At 41.1% G+C, this 20,118-nt stretch overlaps 1 protein-coding gene across 1 annotated transcript in view; it reads left to right on the top strand.

Annotated features, from left to right (window-relative positions):
- The first annotated feature begins 1,615 nt into the window (after positions 1 to 1,615).
- Positions 1,616 to 20,118, top strand: part of TBATA (thymus, brain and testes associated) — a 152,385-nt gene continuing 133,882 nt past the window's right edge. Inside the window, exon 1 of the mRNA XM_086920142.1 lies at positions 1,616 to 1,740. The gene's annotated coding sequence lies outside the window, so the exon portion shown is untranslated. The remainder of the gene's footprint in view (positions 1,741 to 20,118) is intronic.

The raw sequence follows: 20,118 nt of genomic DNA, 5'->3' as shown, positions 1-20,118 counted from the left end.
AAGGACCTATTTGGGGGTATTGTGAAAGTATTGCATAGTGAAGCCTAACCAGCCGCACTATATAATACTCCACTTTTCTACAGTGAAGATCTAAGCTTTGTCATGTGTTACAGAGCAGGGATTGCAGGAACCAGGAAACTGTGCTAGCAGGGGAGAGCAACAAAAGCATGTAGTGCCTCACTGAAGACCAGAAACAGGATTACAACCTGGGTCTGAAACCCCTAATTGTGCTAAGTAATATTACTTTGTTCTGTGTGGTTTGATTACTTTAATTATAGAGGATTCCAGGTGGCAGGCTTAGGATTTGCCAGGGAGCTACTGGCACTTGGGTGCAGGTTGGTACGGTACGAAGTGCCCAGTTGGTTTGCTTTTGGACAGATTATGAATCTTTGTGGTATTCCTAGGTACTCAACAGTAGCAGACAGGGTCACTGCCAAGTAGTATCACTCTCCACATTAACCCGACCTGCTCATGTTTTTTTCAAACACAAATAGCTACAACCTTTTCTTAGCAACACATACTTTTTTTTACAAAAGTGTGTAGGTAAGCTGGCGGTTTAGTAGCTTCACACATCCCTACATATGTCTAAATTCTTGCAATGTCTTGAAATATGCAGCTCAGTTAGCTGCATAATACTAGACCCAACACATGGCCATTTATGGGTGGTGTATTACTAGTCTGATTGTATCGAACCTTTTCCGTTATTCCCCCTGGAGCCACTTGGAAAGCAACAGACCTCTGACCAGAACCGAATCCCTGCTTCTTCAAAAACTACTTCCACGACTGCTATCTTCTCTCTCTAAAACCCTCAGGAGCAGATTTACAAGCCCCTTGAGCCACTTTTGCGTCACTTTTAACATGGGAAAAGTGACGCAAAAGTGGCGCAAGGGGCCTGTAAATCTGCCCCTCAGTTCTCCAAAGAGAACGTGCTTCTTAAACAGTGTTATTTGATCTGTTCATGTTCCATGGCAAAAGAGGTTTTCTTTTTCTTCCCCCTACAAACAAATAGCATTTAATTGTTCTTAACATATTGCTTACAATTAATATGTTCCTCTTTGGATAACCATCTTTTCATGCCAATGAAATTGAACTAAACATGTTATAGAAAATAAAACCGCATAATTCGTAGTGTGACTCAACATGAGTTCTGGTGACATTTGCAAACCACTCCGCCTTTAGTCCTGTAGCCTTATTTTGCCGTAATGCATACCCTACAATCCTGGGCCCTCCCTCAACCACCACCACAAAACCCACTCCTCAGAGCGCAATCCTGGGAAATGTGTTTTTTTTTTTACCGAGAAACGCCAATACGTATGTGTAGTGTTGGAACACGGGTCCTTATTAGCTATGTTGATCAAGTCACTGCAAGTTCTCTGTGGAAACACAATAGTGCGGCAAATGGCGGGAAGTAAGCTCTCTTCAGCCTCCAGGTTCATCTGACGCTGCGGACTGAGGGGGGACGCTTCTATAGGTGCCAAAAGCATTGAAGCATTTGAATGCCGTGGGCGGGGAAAGAGTCGTCTGGCGGCTGGAGTGGAGTGCTCGTTGCCAAAGCTGATCACACCTCCCGGGACACTGTTCTCCCTTCTTCTGTTGTCAAGAGACGTGTAGCTTAGCAACACCAACTCAGCAAGCCAGAAACAAGCCAGCAAACAAACTTTGAAGTGGTAAAGTTGCAGGTCGTTCAGACTCACGGAGCAAAGGGTGACCGTCCACACAGCTTTACACACCGGGCGGATGGTAAGCTATTTTTTTGTGTATTTGTAATCTCAACTGATTTAATTTGTTTTTACTACTAATGGGTCCTCAGCATTGCTCATCCCATGGTCTCATTACAATTGTTGGTGGATGAGGTTTTCAGGGGAGATTTTTCAGCGGCGGGACAGATTAGAATGTTTAAAACAGCCGTGTTCTTATCTTATCAGGAAAGATTTGAAAGAAAAGGCTTGGGAGTTCCTTTATCAGTGACAGCGTTTTCAAACAATGCACCGGAGTCATTTTTAAAGCAAAGAATTGCACGCGCACATTTCAGATACTACCTTAGTTGAGGTATAATGTAGAATAGCTTTGTATGACTTTTCAAATGCAATATAACAACAACAACAGGCTGTAGTAAAATACCTGCGTATTAAGGAAGATTAGATGAAGCTGGTCGCACGTATCTAAACATTTCAGTTATGTCTGGAGAGATTTGGGGGTTAGTTTGACCCGGGTGATATAAGCATTTTCTCCTGTTACGTGCAGCACTCATTGTTAACAGAGATGATTTGTGGTTTGTTTGCCAATGTTGGTGAATGAATATTTGTTCGGGGTGTGTTTGTGGCTCCATTTCACAACTGCGTTATTCTCACCCTGTCACTTGTGCACACACGACGATGTAATTAATATGTCCCTTGGTATGACTTGATTGACTAGTCGCGTGTTATGCCAAAAGCGGACTTAACTTGCCATAATCAAGAGCTTAATGTGCCCGCCTGGAGCTGCCAGTCCTGATCATCACTGGAGCTTCAGCATATTTGACTTCAGCGATTCCTATAGTGTAGATTAATTGTGAACCATCTGCCTGCTTTATGTTTTTTCTTTATGCAAGAAATAAGGTCAAAGTTGTTTGTTTTGCGGTTTATTTCATCTGCTTCGGAGCGCGCGATCTCATTTTTACTCTGGAAAGAGGTAGTCATTGGAATGTCACATCTCCCTTATATTTCACTGACAGTTTCATCATTTTAAAACATATTATCTTTACAAAGCCCAATATTATTAGCAAGCAAGTCGGATCTTTGCCCCTGTTACTAAAAGTTCTCCTTGATGTATAGGAATGTGGAGTGCAGAACAGGTCGAGTGTAAGTTACTCTGCATGTTGTTCTTCCCAGGGTAGGTGGATCATTGGTGAGTGACTGCTTTCTTCAATGCCATAGCAAGGCTGGTTAACCCCCTGAGAGACTGCTTTTGTGTCTTTTTGGTAGCAGGGTGATGAAGGCCTATTTACATTTTTGATGGTTTTCACTTGTGGTCAGGAATGTGTTGATTAGGATATTTATTTTGAGGTGATGGCATAAGGACCTAATTTGGCAAAATGTGTACTCAGGTCTCAGTTGGCGGTGCTATTTTCTTGAACAATAATAATGTGATTCTTTTGTACAAGGTTACATTTGCAAGAAGATGGTGAAGATTGCGTTTTTTCACTAGGGATTGTGCCAGCTATAGGGCCAGAAGGCAATGGGGCTGATTACGATCTCAAGGATATTGGCTCATAATCCATATGAATGTCGTTTTAAGCTGTTCGAATTGCAATGCAAGGAGTTTGGGAGCCCCTATCAGGGCTCCATTCTGTTTGCGGCCTCCGGTTGGGGGCCGTGTGCCCCCTCGTTGATCCCTGCACGGTGTGGCAGGCACCTCCCATTTCCCTATGGGAGCTTGTGCTACAGCCGGTTTATGGCTGTAGCACATACTTCTATTGGGAAATGGGAGTAGTTGACCACACCATATGTGGTTGCATCGTGATTAGGCCATCTGGACCGTTCACCAGAGAATGGTCAGTCCAGTTTCTGTGACGGTGTCAGGCGAATGCAAGTTTGCCCGACATCGTAATAAGCCCCAATGTGTTGGTTCTGAAAATTGCCTTTTTGTTCTAGCCAAATGGTATACAGATTTTGTATAGATCAGTGGTGAGGGAAGGAACTGATGGCAATGGATGAACAGCTCTCCAGTAGAGGCTTGTGCTTCATTGATCATGATCTGGAAATTGACCCTTTTAACCCTTAAACAAGTTACCTTGCAGTGGGAGGAATTTATCCTGTACAAAGTGATCCTGCAGACGTTGTGACCTGTTCTAGTGGGAGCTTATGTGCTCGCTCCTTATGCTTCAACATGCAGAGGTTATGATTTTATTTCACTGCACATCGTTGCAATTGGCTTTTGGTGTATGAATCTTTAAAGGAGTTGAGAACACATCTGCAACTTTCCTTATGGTGGAAGATAATCAAATGGGATTTTGTGATAGGGATAAATGAGGCCCAATGCACATATGAAAAGGTTTCAGGGTTTAAGCTTTACAATCCAATTGAGATACGAGGGCTGCACTCTGCCAACCTCAAAGCAAATTAGAGCCAATTAACATTCAATAACATTCTTTAACTCTTGCATGACTTAAGTTTTCAGTAGTGTGATATTTATAGTTTTAGGATGGCAGACTATTGGGTAGGTTGGTCAAAAGGATTTGCCTCAATCCTGTTTTCTTTTATTGTTTCTTTATTGTTTATTAAATGATTTGCACACGGTCTCAGGGGAAACAGTATGGGGCTCCTGGGTGCCCAATGGCTGCTTTTCTGAATTGCTAACCCTATGCAAAGAATATTTTAGCAAAGTTTTGTATTCATGGATAACCTGGACATTTTTCGTCGACCCTGAATAAGTCACAGGTGACAGAAAGTGGTACAAAAACTCCTAAATTGAGGGTGATGAATAATGGGATTTCGCAAATGGAGGCTAAGGCGTTTTCTTATCTATGCATTGCATTTAACACACATGTGGAATGCAGGTAAAAGCATACAATTGTTTTAACTAGTTGCACAGATGGGTTATACAAATAAGATCCCTTTGATAAGGTTAATAGAGATGTACAGAGTTGGTCGACCTGAACTGTTCCCGGAATATGTATACATGTGGGTAAAACAGATTATTGTACATTGGAATGGTTTAATTGTAATGCCGAAGTAAAATCTATTTGATTTGAATCGTATATCAATTATGAGACCTTTATAAATAGATAGGTTATTCTACCCGTTGAGAAAAACGTTGGTTGCCAACGTCTTCTATGATTCCTTGAATATTGTGCTTGTAAAATATTGTGCAACGGCATGGCATCCAAAAGGTGATTTGATGTGGGCATTGTTGTGAATGGCTTATTTTATATGTGGGCGTTATCTGTGGGGCTGTCAACGTAGGTAATTAATTTTGAATGCATTTATATAACACATTTTATAGCTTGATGTGATGAAATTATTGCCACTCTGGTGAATCTGATATCTGATTGCTTATGCAGCCCCACAGAAAAACTACTGCTAGTATGATTGACAGAAGTATGCCAAATACTTCAAAATTAGCTTGCTGCTTTCCTATTTCTTGGGGTAAATGTGAAATACGTATTTTTGTTCGGAAGTGTCTACATGTGAGAGGGATCAGTTTTACAGGGTTTTAGTATAAACTGTACCAACCTGTGGTTTACATGTTATGCACTTGGGGAAGATGTGTCAGATTTTCATCTCTTAAAGGTTAGTCAGAAATTTACCCATTCAAATGTTTATTAAATGTGTATTAATAATATCTACCTGTGTTTACAAAAGTCTTTAAAACACAATCCCAATACAGACTTGCACCCATGCATCATACTAAGGGGATATTTTCTCAAACAGATATCAGATCCAATATGTTGATTGAAAAATACACTTTTATGATATGGTTTTTATCTGCTATTCTAAGAAGAACTTAAAAGAAGAAGTCAGAAGCGGTATAATTATATTAAAATGGAAAAGTACTTTAAAACAGGGACCAGGCAAGGTGAGTTGAAAGTGGTTGAGATATCATTATTAGCGCAAATTGACAAAAGGAGGTGGTCTGGAATTTGCATTGTTGCCCAATATCCAGCAAAGCGATAGGACTATATTTAACTTCTTTATATAGGTATTTTCCATTAATAAAAACAATACAAATTCAAGTTGCATGCTACTTAGTTGTCTCACAGAGGGGCCAGGTAAATTTGAATCCCTCTCCTCCTCCAGCCAAGTCAGTATAAGTATACATTTTGGTAAAGGTTCATTGGGGTCTCAGAGAGAGTGGAAGGCTCAGGTATAGACCTCTTCCCGAAGGACTTCATCCTGAACATATTAAAGCTAAAGGGCCTCTCTAAGTGCTTTTTAATAGGATGTGCCCGCAGGGTAGCTACCCCTCCACCGCAACCGGGTGCCCCACTGGAACCATCACTGCCCACCTATTCAACAATAGGGATCGAGACTTGATACTGCAGGCTGGCTGGTGAATTTCCTCCTTTTGATATGCGAATGCCACCATGTTCATCTTTCCAGACTTTACACTTCGAGTTCAGAAACTATGGTACAGTTTTGATGAAGTAAAACTGGTTTTGCAACAGCAAGGCCTCAAATACTCCATGATGTTTCCAGCAAAACTGAGGGTGGCTGCTGAGGGAAAGACTTGGCACTTTGGGACTCTGGATGAGGCATGAGGATGGCTTGAGGGGTGGTGAGCAACTGGGAGGTTGACTGGCGCAACGTCATCACTCTATAAAACTAATTGGCAATTTTCCGTCAGCCCGTCACTTTCTTCATCTTGTGATACAGATGACTCTCCTTCTAATCAAATAGAGTCATCCGATATCTCTGAGCACCACCTCAAAACTTGGCCTGTGCTGAACACAGATATTTTAGTTAAACTTCTCAGTAGCACGACGTCAGTATCATCTAAAAATCCACTGCCCATTTCCATCTTAAAACAGTTGGATTTACCTTCGCTCTCTGTGTTAATGGATCTCCTCAATGCCTCACTTCAGGAAGCTTTTATCCCAGTGGAATGGAAACATGCCATGATTCACCCCCTTCTTAAAAAAGCAAATGCTGTCCCTGACATACCCTGTAATGATCGGTCTATATCATTGTTACCTTCTTTCTCTAAAATTCTTGAAAAGCACATCCACACTCAACTTTCTCAGTTTGTAACAGTTCAAGGTCTTCTTCACCCCTCCCAGTCAGGCTTCAGACCCAGTTTCTCCATCAAAACCACCTTATTAGGGGTAACAGTAAATTTACGACACCTCCTAGATAAGGGAGACACCGTGGCTCTTATCCTGTTAGATCCGAGTACTGCATTTGACATGGTGTCTCACCCCGTGTTAATTAAAATTCCAAGGTCATCAGGCATCTGCGGCTCTGCTCTGGATTGGCTTATTGCCTTTCTTACAAAACGTACCTTTCAAGTTTTTTCACGTACAGCACTGTCAGAAGTTCATTCCTTTGTTCACGGTGTGCCGCAAGGTTCTATTCTCAGTTTGCTACTTTTTAATCTATATGTAAGACCTCTAGCTGAAGTGGCGGAGGAATCTGGGCTATCTTTATTCTCATACTCTAATGATTCCCAAATCATCTTTTCTCTTTCGTCGCATTACACGAATGCTCTTTCCTTGCTTAAAATTGGTCTAAATAAAACAAAAACAAAACTTCCTTAAACTAAACGGAGAAAACAATAAAGATCTCTGGGTCCCCCAACATTGGCCTCATGAAATAGGCTCTCTTCCCTCTCCTTCACCCCAAGTCCGCAATTTGGGCATCATGATTGCTGATTCTCTCAACATGTATTCCCAATCAGTAAAAGTTGCAGCAACTTGCTTTGCTATTCTCAAATGGTTGAGAAAAAATTGTTGGATGTTACCTGAGACCACTCGGAAAACCGTGGTTAATTCCTTAATAACATGTAGGCTCGACTATGGAAATGTGCTGTTTTGGGCTCAAACAAAACCGTAATCCATAGATTACAGATGGTGCAAAAATCAGCCGTTAGATTCCTGTGTGGAGTCCCGAGGGCCTCCTCCATTTCCGCTCATCGATGTAACTTACACTGCCTCAGGGTAGAAAATTGAGTAAAATTTAAAGCCCTGAGCTATACGGATAAAATTAAAACTGGTCACGCCCCACTCTATCTTCAATCCTTGGTAAGTCCCTATTCTCCCGCCCGCAACCTTTGCTCTACCACTCAAGCCAGGTTTACGGTCCCTAAAATCAAATTAGCTTGGATGGGCGGTAGGTCCTTCTCTTATCTGGGTCCTACACTTTGGAACACCTTACCTACAGCACTACGCAACAAAACTGACTATGGTCTATTCCGCAAGTCCTTAAAGACGTGGCTTTTTGATAAATAACTGTCCTCTCTTGCTCTCTATCTAAATTGCTGTATTTGCTAGCTTCGCCGGGAAACCCTTTTTGGGTAGCTGTTGTGCATTATAAATTTAAACAATAAATAAATAAATGGTGGACCTGTGGAGAACACACAACCCGCAGTAATGATAATATGCTTATCACTCAGGTGCACATGGTAGCCTCTCCCGCATTGATTACCTCTTCACATGCCACTTGCAGGCACACCAATACTCTGAGTTCTGACACCTGTCCAGAGGGATCTTGGATCACTTCGTGCTGTGGGCAGTATTTAATCTGACTCCCGAAACAGGAAGGATAGTATTGCAGATAATCCTGTGGTACCGAAAACAGCAAAGAGTGCGAGAGGGCCTAACTGAATACATAAATAACTTCAAAGAAAAACGTATCCACGGTGGACTCAGCCCTCACTATTTGGGAGACATACAAATCAATAGTTTGGGGCCAAGCACTGTCCTTTATATCTGAGTTCAAGTGGCATAAGAGGGCCAGGCTGTATGAGCTTGAAGGGGACAATCTGGAACAAGAGAGACTGATGACAATATGGATGGGACATGGGTGCAGCATACTTTGGTACTGAAGCAACAAGAATACAAAACCTGGCCGCGGAGGCCTCCCAGACATTACATAGAGCTACTGCTCACTGCCTGTATGAAGTTGGGAATAATGCTGGTAAACTTCTGGCCTGGTTAGAAAAGAGGGATCAGTCTCTGAAGTGGGTATTATAGAACAACGCAGACTCAGGGAAGCTAGTTGGGTGGACACATAGCTGAGGCATTTGTGGCCTAATATGCCCAGGTATATTCCACGGCGGTGACCAAGATGACAGAGGATGTGATTGACCTCTTCAAAGATAAACACCTCCCATCCCTAGCACGAGAGTATACTGGGGAAGATGTACAACAGTTTTTTGTGGCTGCAAAACGGGAATTCGGCCCATTTGCGACCGCAAACTTGGTGTGCTCGATGACAAACCCCTATTTTATGAGTCAGTACCTTATTACCGACTTGCAAAATACGGTTTGCGACTCGCTATTAGGAAGGGGCATGCCAAGGGCGTCACTTCTTAATATTGAGTCTTACTGCAATGCATGATTGTTTTGCGACCTCATTTGCATTTTGCAATGCAGCACGCGCAACGAAATTCGTTTTCTTTATTTAAATGTTTACTTACCTTCGTTCATCCATATTGGGGTGTTTACTACCCCCCCCCCCACCCTGCCCCTCTCCCGCCTCACAGCCCGACTGAACTCCCTCCATGGGCCGCTACTGCCTTATGCCTAACCGGAGCACAAGATTCAATCTCCAACATCCCTACAGAGTACTACGTAAGGACACCTTAAGTGACAATGCTCTAATAGTTTGATATACTGGAGTGGAAGAACATATTTGGAGTGTTGAACAAGCTGGGATATGGCCCACAATTTCCACAATAGTTCAGCCTGCTTTACGCCACGCACTGGCCAGGGTTAAGGTGAACAGGGTGTACTCGTCAATATTCAAAATCCAACAGGGAACCAGGCAGGGCTGCCACATGTCCCCAACAATCTTTGCTCTGGTGTTGGAGCATCTGGCTGCATGGATATGTCAAGACCCACTGGTCAGCGGCTTACAGTGGACAGAGGGGGGGGGGGGGCTGGGAGGATAACAAATTGCTAAATGCGGACAAATGCATGTAATCCTATAATTTGGTTAATGTTCAGGATACACTATAAATTTGCACAAGTCCCTAATTTACCCACAAAGGGGTAATATTTTCAGACTGCCGTCAGACTGCAAGGCGACCATTGCATGGAATGGATTCCACTGCCTAGGAATATACATACTGCCTGGCGCAGAGCTTTTTTTACCAGCGGAATCTGACCCTTCTGCTAACAGGATTAAAAGGGGATGTGAGGCATTGGCTCACTACTAGCTCCCCTGAATTCCCTTGCTGGGAATTCTACCTCCGGAAAGGTGCCTACTGTTGTTTGGGCCCTCTGAGAAGACTGCGTGTCGCTGGGAGCTGGAAGTGCGATGCAACGAGGAGAAGCATGTCGCTGCCCCAGCAGTTGCTGCCACATCGCCAAAGAAGCGTGCCGTCGCACCACCGACCAAGTGTCGCATCACTGGGGAAGCGTATTGCCATCGCAGAGGTCGCCGTCGCATTACGGAGAAGCGTCTCACAGGGCCTATCGCAGCTCAGAGGTTACAGAGTTTACCGCACGGCGGTAGGGCGTGCACGCATCGCATCCAACGTTGTCGCATCGCATCAAAGACGCCATTTTGTCGCATTGCACCAGATCGTTGCATCGCATCGTCACCGGGCCACAGTAAGACACAAAGCATCAACTCCCCACACAGTAAGGAAGCAACGCATCACCTCCCCTGTGCAGGAGTAAGGAACCGAGGCATCCACTCCCCTGAGAGTAAAGAATGGTGCGTCAACTTTCCTGCGACGTTTTGTTTGCATTGCATGACGCATCTAAGGTACTTCGAGAGTAAAGTGTTGCATTTACCATCTACGTTGCACTAAGCTATTTTCAACCATTTTAAAGACTTATTTTTGATTACAATATTGTGGATTTTTGTCATATGGTCTTGTGTTAAGTCTAGTAAAGATTACTTATTTTTCTAAACTGGTGTGATGTCGATTTGTAGTGTTTTCACTGTATTACTGTATGTGTTCTCAAATGCTTTACACACTGCCTCTGAGATAAGCCTGCCTGCTCGTGCCAAGCCACCAAGGGGGTGAGCAGGGGTTATTTAGGAGTGTAGCCCCCTTACCCTGACTAGAAGCAAGGGTCCCTATTTGGACAAAGGTAACTACCTCTGCCAACTAGAGACCCCCAATTCTAACATATTACATGCAGCGGGCATGCAGAGGCCAGAAATAAAAATTGATGAACAAGGAGAAGATAGATGAGCCCAGAGACACACCCATGAAACTAGTTTAGGCCCAGATCTGCAGGATCAAAGCTAGACTATTTATAACCTATTTGAAAGAATCATCCTCAACAAACACCAAGACCGCCACTGAGTTCGTACTGAAAGCCAGCTGTAAACTCGTCTGTCATAAATCGAGTACACAAAAGCATGACGTTTCTGAAATGTTGCATCAAATGCTATTTTTTAAAATTATGAATATTCCAGGATACTTGAAATGTGATCACACCTCCCACATGCTGCATGAGGTATTAAATCAGTAAAATAATCTGATATGAAACTGGATTGAAATCAAATGAATATATAAAAATGTGTTAACAATTCTAATCACAATACATTTCTAATTTACCAAACGTTCAGTTCTTTTATACCTAGAGAGGTGATGGATTGCTCAGTACACATTGCATGCCGAGATTTAACTGTTTTTAGGATTATTTTTCTATATGCTTCACTAACATACTTTCTTGGTTTACAAAGAAAGTGAAAGGCAGTCCAATTTTACTATATCAATAGACTTAATTTCATGTCCCCTCCAGGAAGAAAGACAAGCAACTCCATCCTACTTAGGCCTCAACCATATGACACAGTAAGTTCAGAACCCAAATCTAGGCACCTAGGACGTCAACAGCAAACAAAAAAATGATGAATGGAATACTTGAATTGATTTCAGCCATTGAGTACAGCTCGGGGCCTATTACAGTCCATTTCTTTTCATTCACTAGATCATTCTAGACAGAGACTACCCATATGCAAAGCAATTTTGGTCCTTCTTCAGCAGAAACAGTTCTGTCCCAATTGCCAGACCAGATTCTCTCCAGACAGTGCAAGCTAACTTGGCAATTCAGGATGACATGTTCCTATTGAAACTGATCACGGATGATTTGCATATAGCTAATCTCTGACTGCAGAGTCACTTGTTGGGAAAAAGGCAACGGCCAAGAATGCTGCCCCAACCGATTGCTAGTGTTTGAAACTATTTGCAAGCATTCCACCCATCATCTTTATGTTTTCTTCGAAATGAAGAGTCAAGAAATCTAATTGCTATTGTGAGTCAATCATAACTTTGTTGAACTCTTCTTCCTACAACAAAACATTAACACGCAACAACATGGCCTTTGGAGGACAATTATTACCATTGGCTTGGGGAAGCTGCAAGATACAAGTTGAACAAACGCAGTGAAAGAACACAGTTTCAACACATTTCAGATTAAGATTGTTCAAGACAGAATTCCCCTCTCATCCAAATAACTAGTGGAAGGGAGAACCTGCTTTACCAGCAATAGGAGGAAAGGAATTAATGTCACAAATGTTCTCGAGGGAGTGAAACACTGCAGGGCACAACAAGGTACATTTTTTAATGTATTTTTTTCTTTGCATTTTTTCTCTTCTTATTCATTTAAAAATGAAAGTGTTTCAAGTCCTTCCCCGCACGTTCATTACCACATACACTGGAGGCAACCAGCCATAGGTTTACAAGTGCATGGACTTAAAATGAGAATGCTCTGGGCTGGTCCTTCTAATTCAATTCTGGTCAATAGACTTTTTTAGTAGTCTGAGAGGAAAAGGGGTTAACAACAATTTAGATTTTAAGGTACAGTGTGAACATGAGGACCGCACAATAAAAGTCAGAGTCAATAGCTTAAAGTTAAAAGGTTTATTACAAACTTAATGCCAGACTGCCATGTATCAATCTCAAAAACATAGTTTAAAATATAAGTTAATCAAACGAAGACCAAAGTGCCTTACAATATTGGTCCTCAAAATCAAAGAACATATAAGAATTTCTGTGGCAGCAATGCAAAAAAGAAGAAATAGGATTTGATGACAATGCAAATGTTTTCGATCCTTCTCCCCGTTCAAGGTAAAGACTTGCAACATCTACTCAACCCTTCACTAAAATAAGGAAAGAAAAAACCCCAATAAATCAAGGAAGCAAGAAAAGTTTCAACATCAGAACCTCTGTAGACGTTCTAAAAGTAAAGAGTCATGTATAGCATGAAGCCACACAATCAGATGTCAAGAGAGGTCTGTACCTCTCAAAGTCTAAAAAAGAATCTGACTAACCCAAGGTGGGTTCACTTATTAAAATGCACAAAAACATTAGAGAAATATGACCTCAAACATCACAATACTTTTGCAGTTCCCAAGAAAGACATTGGCGCCTTACACACTACTCCCATTTTCCAGTCTCTGCTTCCAAAGTGTCTTTGGATTTCTCCTTTTGTCTGATAGTACCAACTGGTAGCACTCCTTTTGTTCTTCATTAGTATTCTTCAACCTTACCAGTTTTTCCTCACCTCCCTATCTCTGAAATACAATGTATTTTTCACTACCTAATGAACGCCTTTGCTCTGCACCTACAGAGAAGAACAAATTTCTTTAAATGAATTTTAATTCACAACCCACAGAAAGATGATACTGTACTCTTATATGTGGCCCGTGGCACAAAAAACAGTTTCATGTATTGTTAAACAGAAACGACAGGTATTCACAATTCATAAAGAGAGTGTTAAACACATATATGATTCATTCTCACTAATCCCTGGTGAATACACTGCATTAAATGCATTTTAGTGCATTACCTTACAATATAACCCTATGGAACATTAGTATCAGCAATCCAGAAAAATGTTAATATGCACACACATATATATCAAAACACACAATAGATGCACTTTCAGAGTCAAGTCAATTTTATTGTATAAAATTATTAAAAATTATTACAAAATGCATTTAGATCATCATAGGACATAAAACACTTTTTAAAATATTGGCAAATAGAACTGTTCGTCAAATGGCAAAGTAAATGTCATATATTTCAGTTTGGTGGTATGATTCCAAGGTCAGCTTGCTGTAGGAGAGATTGGGCTTTCATCATATATTTGACCCCCCTGCAGGCCAACATAGGACATGATCCATCTAGCCATCGGATTACGGCTTGCCTACAAGTCCGAATGTTCAATTTGTTAAAAATGTTCTTTAAAAGCCGTCTCCTCAAGTCCTTAAGTGCCGGGCACACACATAGTAAGTGCGTTAATGTTTTATTTCGGTATCCACATAGACGACAATGGGGGTCGGTGTGACAATTTTTCCAGGCTGGTAACAAGTCCTTTGAGAACTGTAGTCCTAGTCGATGTTTTATGTATCTTTGTTTTAACAAACTATTACAGTGGCTTTCTAGGTAGGTCTGTGGTTTTATCCCGGAATATGAATTTATCACGGTCCACCCGTGTCGTCTTTTTGCGGTATTTATTTTGTCTTTAAGGTAGGATTCCCATTTGACCGCATTGTTTGCAATTTTGTCAACAGTGTATCTATCTGGCCTCGTGTCCCACGTTTCTTCAATTCCTATACAGGTCAGGGATTGAGACAGATAGCCTCCCCAACTGTTTGGAACGTGCTGTTTCTGCTGGGTGTCGATTTCTTTCCAGCACAGGTTGTCCAATGAATTGTCTTCCGACATGCGTATTTTATGGCAGAGTTTCACAAAGGTTCCCATACTGCGAAACGTCTGATTTAGAAGGCCAAATTCTTGACGAACCTGCGCCGGTGCCGACGATTTTGGAAGGTTTAAAACTGCCTTGTATACTTTTGTTTGTAGGCTGTTTAACAGCCCTGCTTCTTTGCCACACCAGGTGGCCAGTGCGTATGACAAGGATGGTAGGGTTTGTGCTTTTATCACTTTCAGCAGGTGTGTATAATTTGGACAACCTCGTTTTTTTTGTAATTGCCGGTATGCATAGATCAAAGACTGTGTTTTTGCTTTTAGAGCGATTTTATGTTCTTTGTTCGTCGGCCCTCGCCCCAATTTCAAACCTAAGTACTTGTATGATCTTTCCTCCTTTATTGGGGAACTATTTGCATACCATTTGAATATTTGCTTTTTTGGATCCACAATGTGGACAACTTTAGTTTTGTCTTTATTCAGTTCCAAACATTCGTGTTCTAAATAAGTTGTCAGATTGTTGATCGATCTTTGCAAACCTATTGGTGTTTGACTCAGAACAACAATGTCATCTGCATACTGCAGGAAAGGGATAGGGATTTTTGACATGTGTGGTGGGTGGCATTCCCCGACCTCCATGTGGTTCACAATATCTGCCATGTACAGGTTGAATAAACTTGGGGCCAGCACACAGCCTTGTTTTGGGCCCTGTTGTGTTCTTATTTCGGCCGTTACACTGCTACCGTCTCCCAGTTTTACTCGAGCCCAGGTGTTGTTGTGCAGGACTATGATAGCCTCCAATAACTTCTTCGGGATACCCCATGATCTTAGTTTTTCCCATAGCCGGGTTCTGTTCACTTTGTCAAAGGCTGTTCGCAGGTCTATAAAGCAAGCATACAGTCTCGTCCCCCTTTTTGCAGCTTTTTCTTTCAAGAGCACCAGGGTTATCAAGTTTGTTAGATGCACTTCCTATACCTTTAGAGCTCCTTATCTCTTTAGTATTGTTAAAGTCTAGGCCCATTAACACACATTTCTCCAAAGGGATGGATCATTTTAGCAGCATGAGAGGTAAAGAGAGGAAATCTTTTGTTAGCATCTCAAAGCAGTGCAACCAATGTGGTTATACATTAATCCACTTCAGTACTTGGTCTGAGTTTAGAAGGGTTTAATTATAAATTTACAAACAAATTGATGTAAATCAACCTTGGCATAAAGAATACAAAAGTACAAAAAGATCAGAATAAGTTCAAATCTCGTGAAGAGGTGTACCCTATATGCTACATAGCAAATTACTAATCTATGATGATGATGCAGACTATCAGGAAAAAGAAATGCAGGTTACATTTTATCAGATGATTCTCTTTAACGAGCATGAGCTAGCTATCTTTCCCTAAACTACCATATCTAGGGCAACCATAAACTAAAAGCATTTGGATATGGGCATGATCAGGAAAGAAAGAAAGAAAGAAAGAAAGAAAGAAAGAAAGAAAGAAAGAAAGAAAGAAAGAAAGAAAGAAAGAAAGAAAGAAAGAAATGAAAGAAACAAACAAAGATAGGTGTCAGCTTTCAGAGTCTTCAGTAGAAAGCACTCCAACAATGGATCAACTAGCATAAAGCCACATAAGCAGAAGCATAGGTCTGCTCTCTGTGAAAACCTAAAAGGGACTTCCTCTGTCCCTCTCTTCATTCAGCATAAATAATCAACTGCAGTGACAGTAGAAATCCTGTGTGGCCTCGGCTTGTGACTTTCCATTGCTCTGGCAAAACTGCATAATTTTGCCACCTTTCCCATCTCAATAAGTTACAATTTTGCTTGTCCTTATTGTTACTTTCCCATGAGGATGCGCCTCCTTACACATTACTGAGAACTCCTATTCTCTTCTAATGAGACGTCTTCTTCATACCTGCAGTGAAAACAAGATGCATTCTACAAAGAAAGTCAAATGCAATTTACAAGTTAATTCTTTTACATGAGCATGAACTGGACTGCTTCTCAAGGCCTACACTTTAGATGAGTTAACAAGTGCACAGGATAACAGAATATGTTCACATTTCTATACATTCAATTAATGCAGCTTCTAATACATGTATGAAGAATTGCAAAAATGGCAGTATATAGGCACCTGCATTAAATTCAAGTTATACAAATGAAAGTTTAAACATTAGTTTACATGCATTCTGATTTATCAGCTTATCCTGTCTACATTAATATGTAAATGGCATGTAAACCTTTAAAAATCTCGTTCTAAACACATGTGTTTTGTGTGGAGTACTCTTGGTATGCAATGCCCCACTCCTTTTAGTAATGTTAATTATAACAGAATATATATGCGAGTACTGGCTATGCTTGAGTATGATGCACTCATACAATATCTCAGATGGTATGAAGAATACACTTCTTCAGTATTATTGCGTCACACGAGTACACAAGGCCAAATGTAAATATATAGGTGGCCTAACCAACAGAAAAGAATGGAGCCAAAACTATGCTACTCCATAAGAAAGCCATTGCAAATGTTTGTGCATAACCACAATGTTATGATTTTTGGGATTGTCACATCACTGATACTACCCGCTAACCTGAGAGTTCTCTAGGACACCCAAAGCCCCAATTCTCAAACTCTCATTGTCAAATATGAGTACCTAAAAATTCTAACATATTTCAGAACTTTCACTCTGTAAAAGTCACATACGTATGAGAGCCCTGCATTAAACTGTGATATCACCATTTATATCGTTTGCAACAGTACATTTCTCTTTTGCCTTACTAAATTACACATGGAACATGGTGATTATTGTTCTGGCTACAGAGGGGTTTCCTGCAGGAGATTAAGTGGAGTCTGTTTATTTACAGACTTGTTATTATACTGGTTGAATCTCCATCAGAAATGTTTTAAGCTATCTGAGGTCATTTTATGGAAGAGCAGTCTGTATCATTTAATAAAAAACAAAGCAACTGGGTGCCTAAAGCGTTGCAAAAGATTCCAGAGAAAACGTCAGTATTCATGGGGTGAAATACTCAGGACCACAAGCAAAAATGGCTAACAAATTACAGGATGTATGATGGTAGAAGAATGAATGAAAACACAGGCCCTAGTAAAAAAACCTGATTGGTGTTATGAACCAAGGATTGTGAGTCCTAATAGCCTTGAGTACAGGGCCGGACTAGGAACCACAACCAGCCCTTGCAAAGTGTTCGCCGGCCCCCCCTCCCCACTCAGGGGGAGTTGGAGGTGCCGCCGAGCTCTTTGCCGGGGCCGGTTTTCGGCCGATTTTGGTACAGGGCCGGTTTTGCAGATATGCTGCAAAAACGGCCCTGTAACAAAAATGGCCCACAGGGGCCCAAAACCGGCCTCCGCCCGTGCGGCGCACCGGGGAATTGCCCGGTGTCCGCTATGGCCAGTCCGGCCCTGCTTGAGTATGTGAAAGCAAGTCTCATGGTCAGCAATACGTCAACCTGTGCAGCACTAACCACACTTTTCTTTGAGGTTCCAGTTTGGAGCTAGGTTTTATGTCAGTGTTAGAGGGGTTTAATTAATTGAATGTAAGACATAATTGAATATGTCTGCAAGCATTCAGCAACACTATTGCACTGCTTCTAACCTTTATGAACGTTCCAACAGCAAGATCCATGATCAACAGGAACTCTAGTCATCAAGAGTGGTATCAGAATACTGTTGCCTAAATATCTTTTAACAAAAAAATGAATCCAAAATATCACCGCATTGGAGTTAATATAAAATCTACAGCTAGTGTAGAAATGTTTAGGCCATAATATTTATGTGCGGCAACATTTTTAGTTAATATCCTGACATTCAGCCATTTCATTGTCCTTAAACAATAATTTACCCGCTTTACTCCATGGTGAGGTCACTGAGCAATATTAGTGTGGTAGTAAATTTAAGATGCAGAAAGCTAGGATAGGAAGGACTGGAGGTAGAAGAGGAAAAACATTTTGCAGGAACAACATATTATTAGATAATTCCCTTCAAAATCTAAGGTTTGCGGTGAACACATGGTCATTTTAATGTTTACGTTGGATTAAAATGTTTTTGCAGAACAGTGTAGGACCTTTTGTATGTTCTCCTCAGTGTTTTGTATTCATGAATACATTGATTTGTTATTTAATGCATAGTGATACATGCTGAAAGCTTCGAAGTGTTAGATAACCTTTGAGGCAAATGATATCTTTGAGATCTTTTTTCTTGGATTTAACAGAGGCCTTTTTGCAACAATTAAAAAACCCTACTGACTTCAGTATATCATTTCTGATGATTGTAGGGTAAAGCAAAATCTTGTTAAAATATGATCCACCCACCCGGAAGTAGCAAATATTCAGTTTAATTAGAAGATTCACTAGAGAATCCCCCGTTCTTGGTCAGTAATGCAAACCACACACAAGCTGATATCAATGCAACAGCATGGAGAGACACAAAATTCACAAGTGTGGTACAACCAAGTAGCTGTATAGTACGTCATTAGAAAGTGCATTTGAGTCTATGCTGTGCAAACATTTCCTCAAATGGTTGTCAGTGTTTTAAAGACAAATGTTAGACCTTTTAGAAGATCATAGCTAAAATGACCATTTTTTAAATCCAGACTCGATTGTCAAGGCAGACGTGGAGTTTGTTAAAAAATCTTTTAGTTTGATGAAAAATTTTAACCGAGAGGGGGTGGAAATGACAAAACCCAGCTTTCGCAATTATGTGATGCTTTAAACCATGCCATCACTGGAACCTTATTTATCATGGCCCATATCAGGTTACGAGCGTTTTTTGTTAACAAGGTTCCGGCTGGACTATTTCCACTTTTTATTAGCTGTTCCGAGGGGCTCTCACAGAGGTCAATTGATACCATCCTGCGGCTGCGACAACTTGTCTCCGCAGGATTCGGTGCATTTCCTATTCACTTGCCCCCTCTATGATGCACCATGGAGGTTCTTTTTAAAGCCCCTCTTAAAGAAAAATAATTTTACCCAGGTCCGTCCAGCCCTTTGCTACCTGCAAATGTTGAATCCTGAGAGCAGTTTATTCTTGATCGTTTTTTTTAAATCAGCCCTAAAATCGAGAAATTGCAGGGAGAACTAACTGATTTGTAAAACATTGACATTATTATAGTTGTCCCCTAACGGGTGTCTGTTCATATTTTATATATTTTAAAGTGGAATGCGCTTTTTATAATGACTTATGCTTATGGATCATGTTTTAACTGTGTATTATTAACTGTGGTACTGTTGCTTTTATGGTTTTTATATTAAAAAACAGAATAAAGTACTTTGAAATTGAAATTGACCATACAGTAAAATAATCCTGCTCACAACATTGGTTTAAATGAAAAGTGATAATGATTAATCAGCAGTGAGAATGAAGCTGGAAGACCTTCCTTGGAAGACGCCATTATCACTGTTATTCCCAAAATCTCAACACAGTGTCCATATCCTCTCTGATAGGCATTAAAGCAAACCAACATGCACACATTAGCATGCCAATCCGCCTAGATAATTGTCAAGTGTGCCCAGAGTGTATACTTTGTTCTAGTGGTCTTTTGAACAACTTGAATGTGTAAACAAAGCCTAGATACCGAATCGTTCCTTAACTGGTGTGCTTTGCAAATGAAGAGGTGTAACTTTAGTATAGGTAACTGTTTGTGCACAGTAGCATATGTCTGCTGGGACAGAATAGTCCCTCGCATGGTGCTGGATGCATACCCTGCCCTGAGTGCCCAACTGTAATGATGTTTGGATCACTGATGTAGATTTTTGTTTTTGAGGGCAGACATGGGTCATGGTGTGCACCAAGACACACTCCT

This window comes from Lissotriton vulgaris, chromosome 5 (genome assembly GCF_964263255.1).
Source record: "Lissotriton vulgaris chromosome 5, aLisVul1.2, whole genome shotgun sequence".
Classification (NCBI taxonomy): Eukaryota; Metazoa; Chordata; class Amphibia; order Caudata; family Salamandridae; genus Lissotriton; species Lissotriton vulgaris.
The sequence above is the reverse complement of the archived record's forward strand: the minus strand, read 5'-3'. Positions and strand labels throughout refer to the sequence as shown.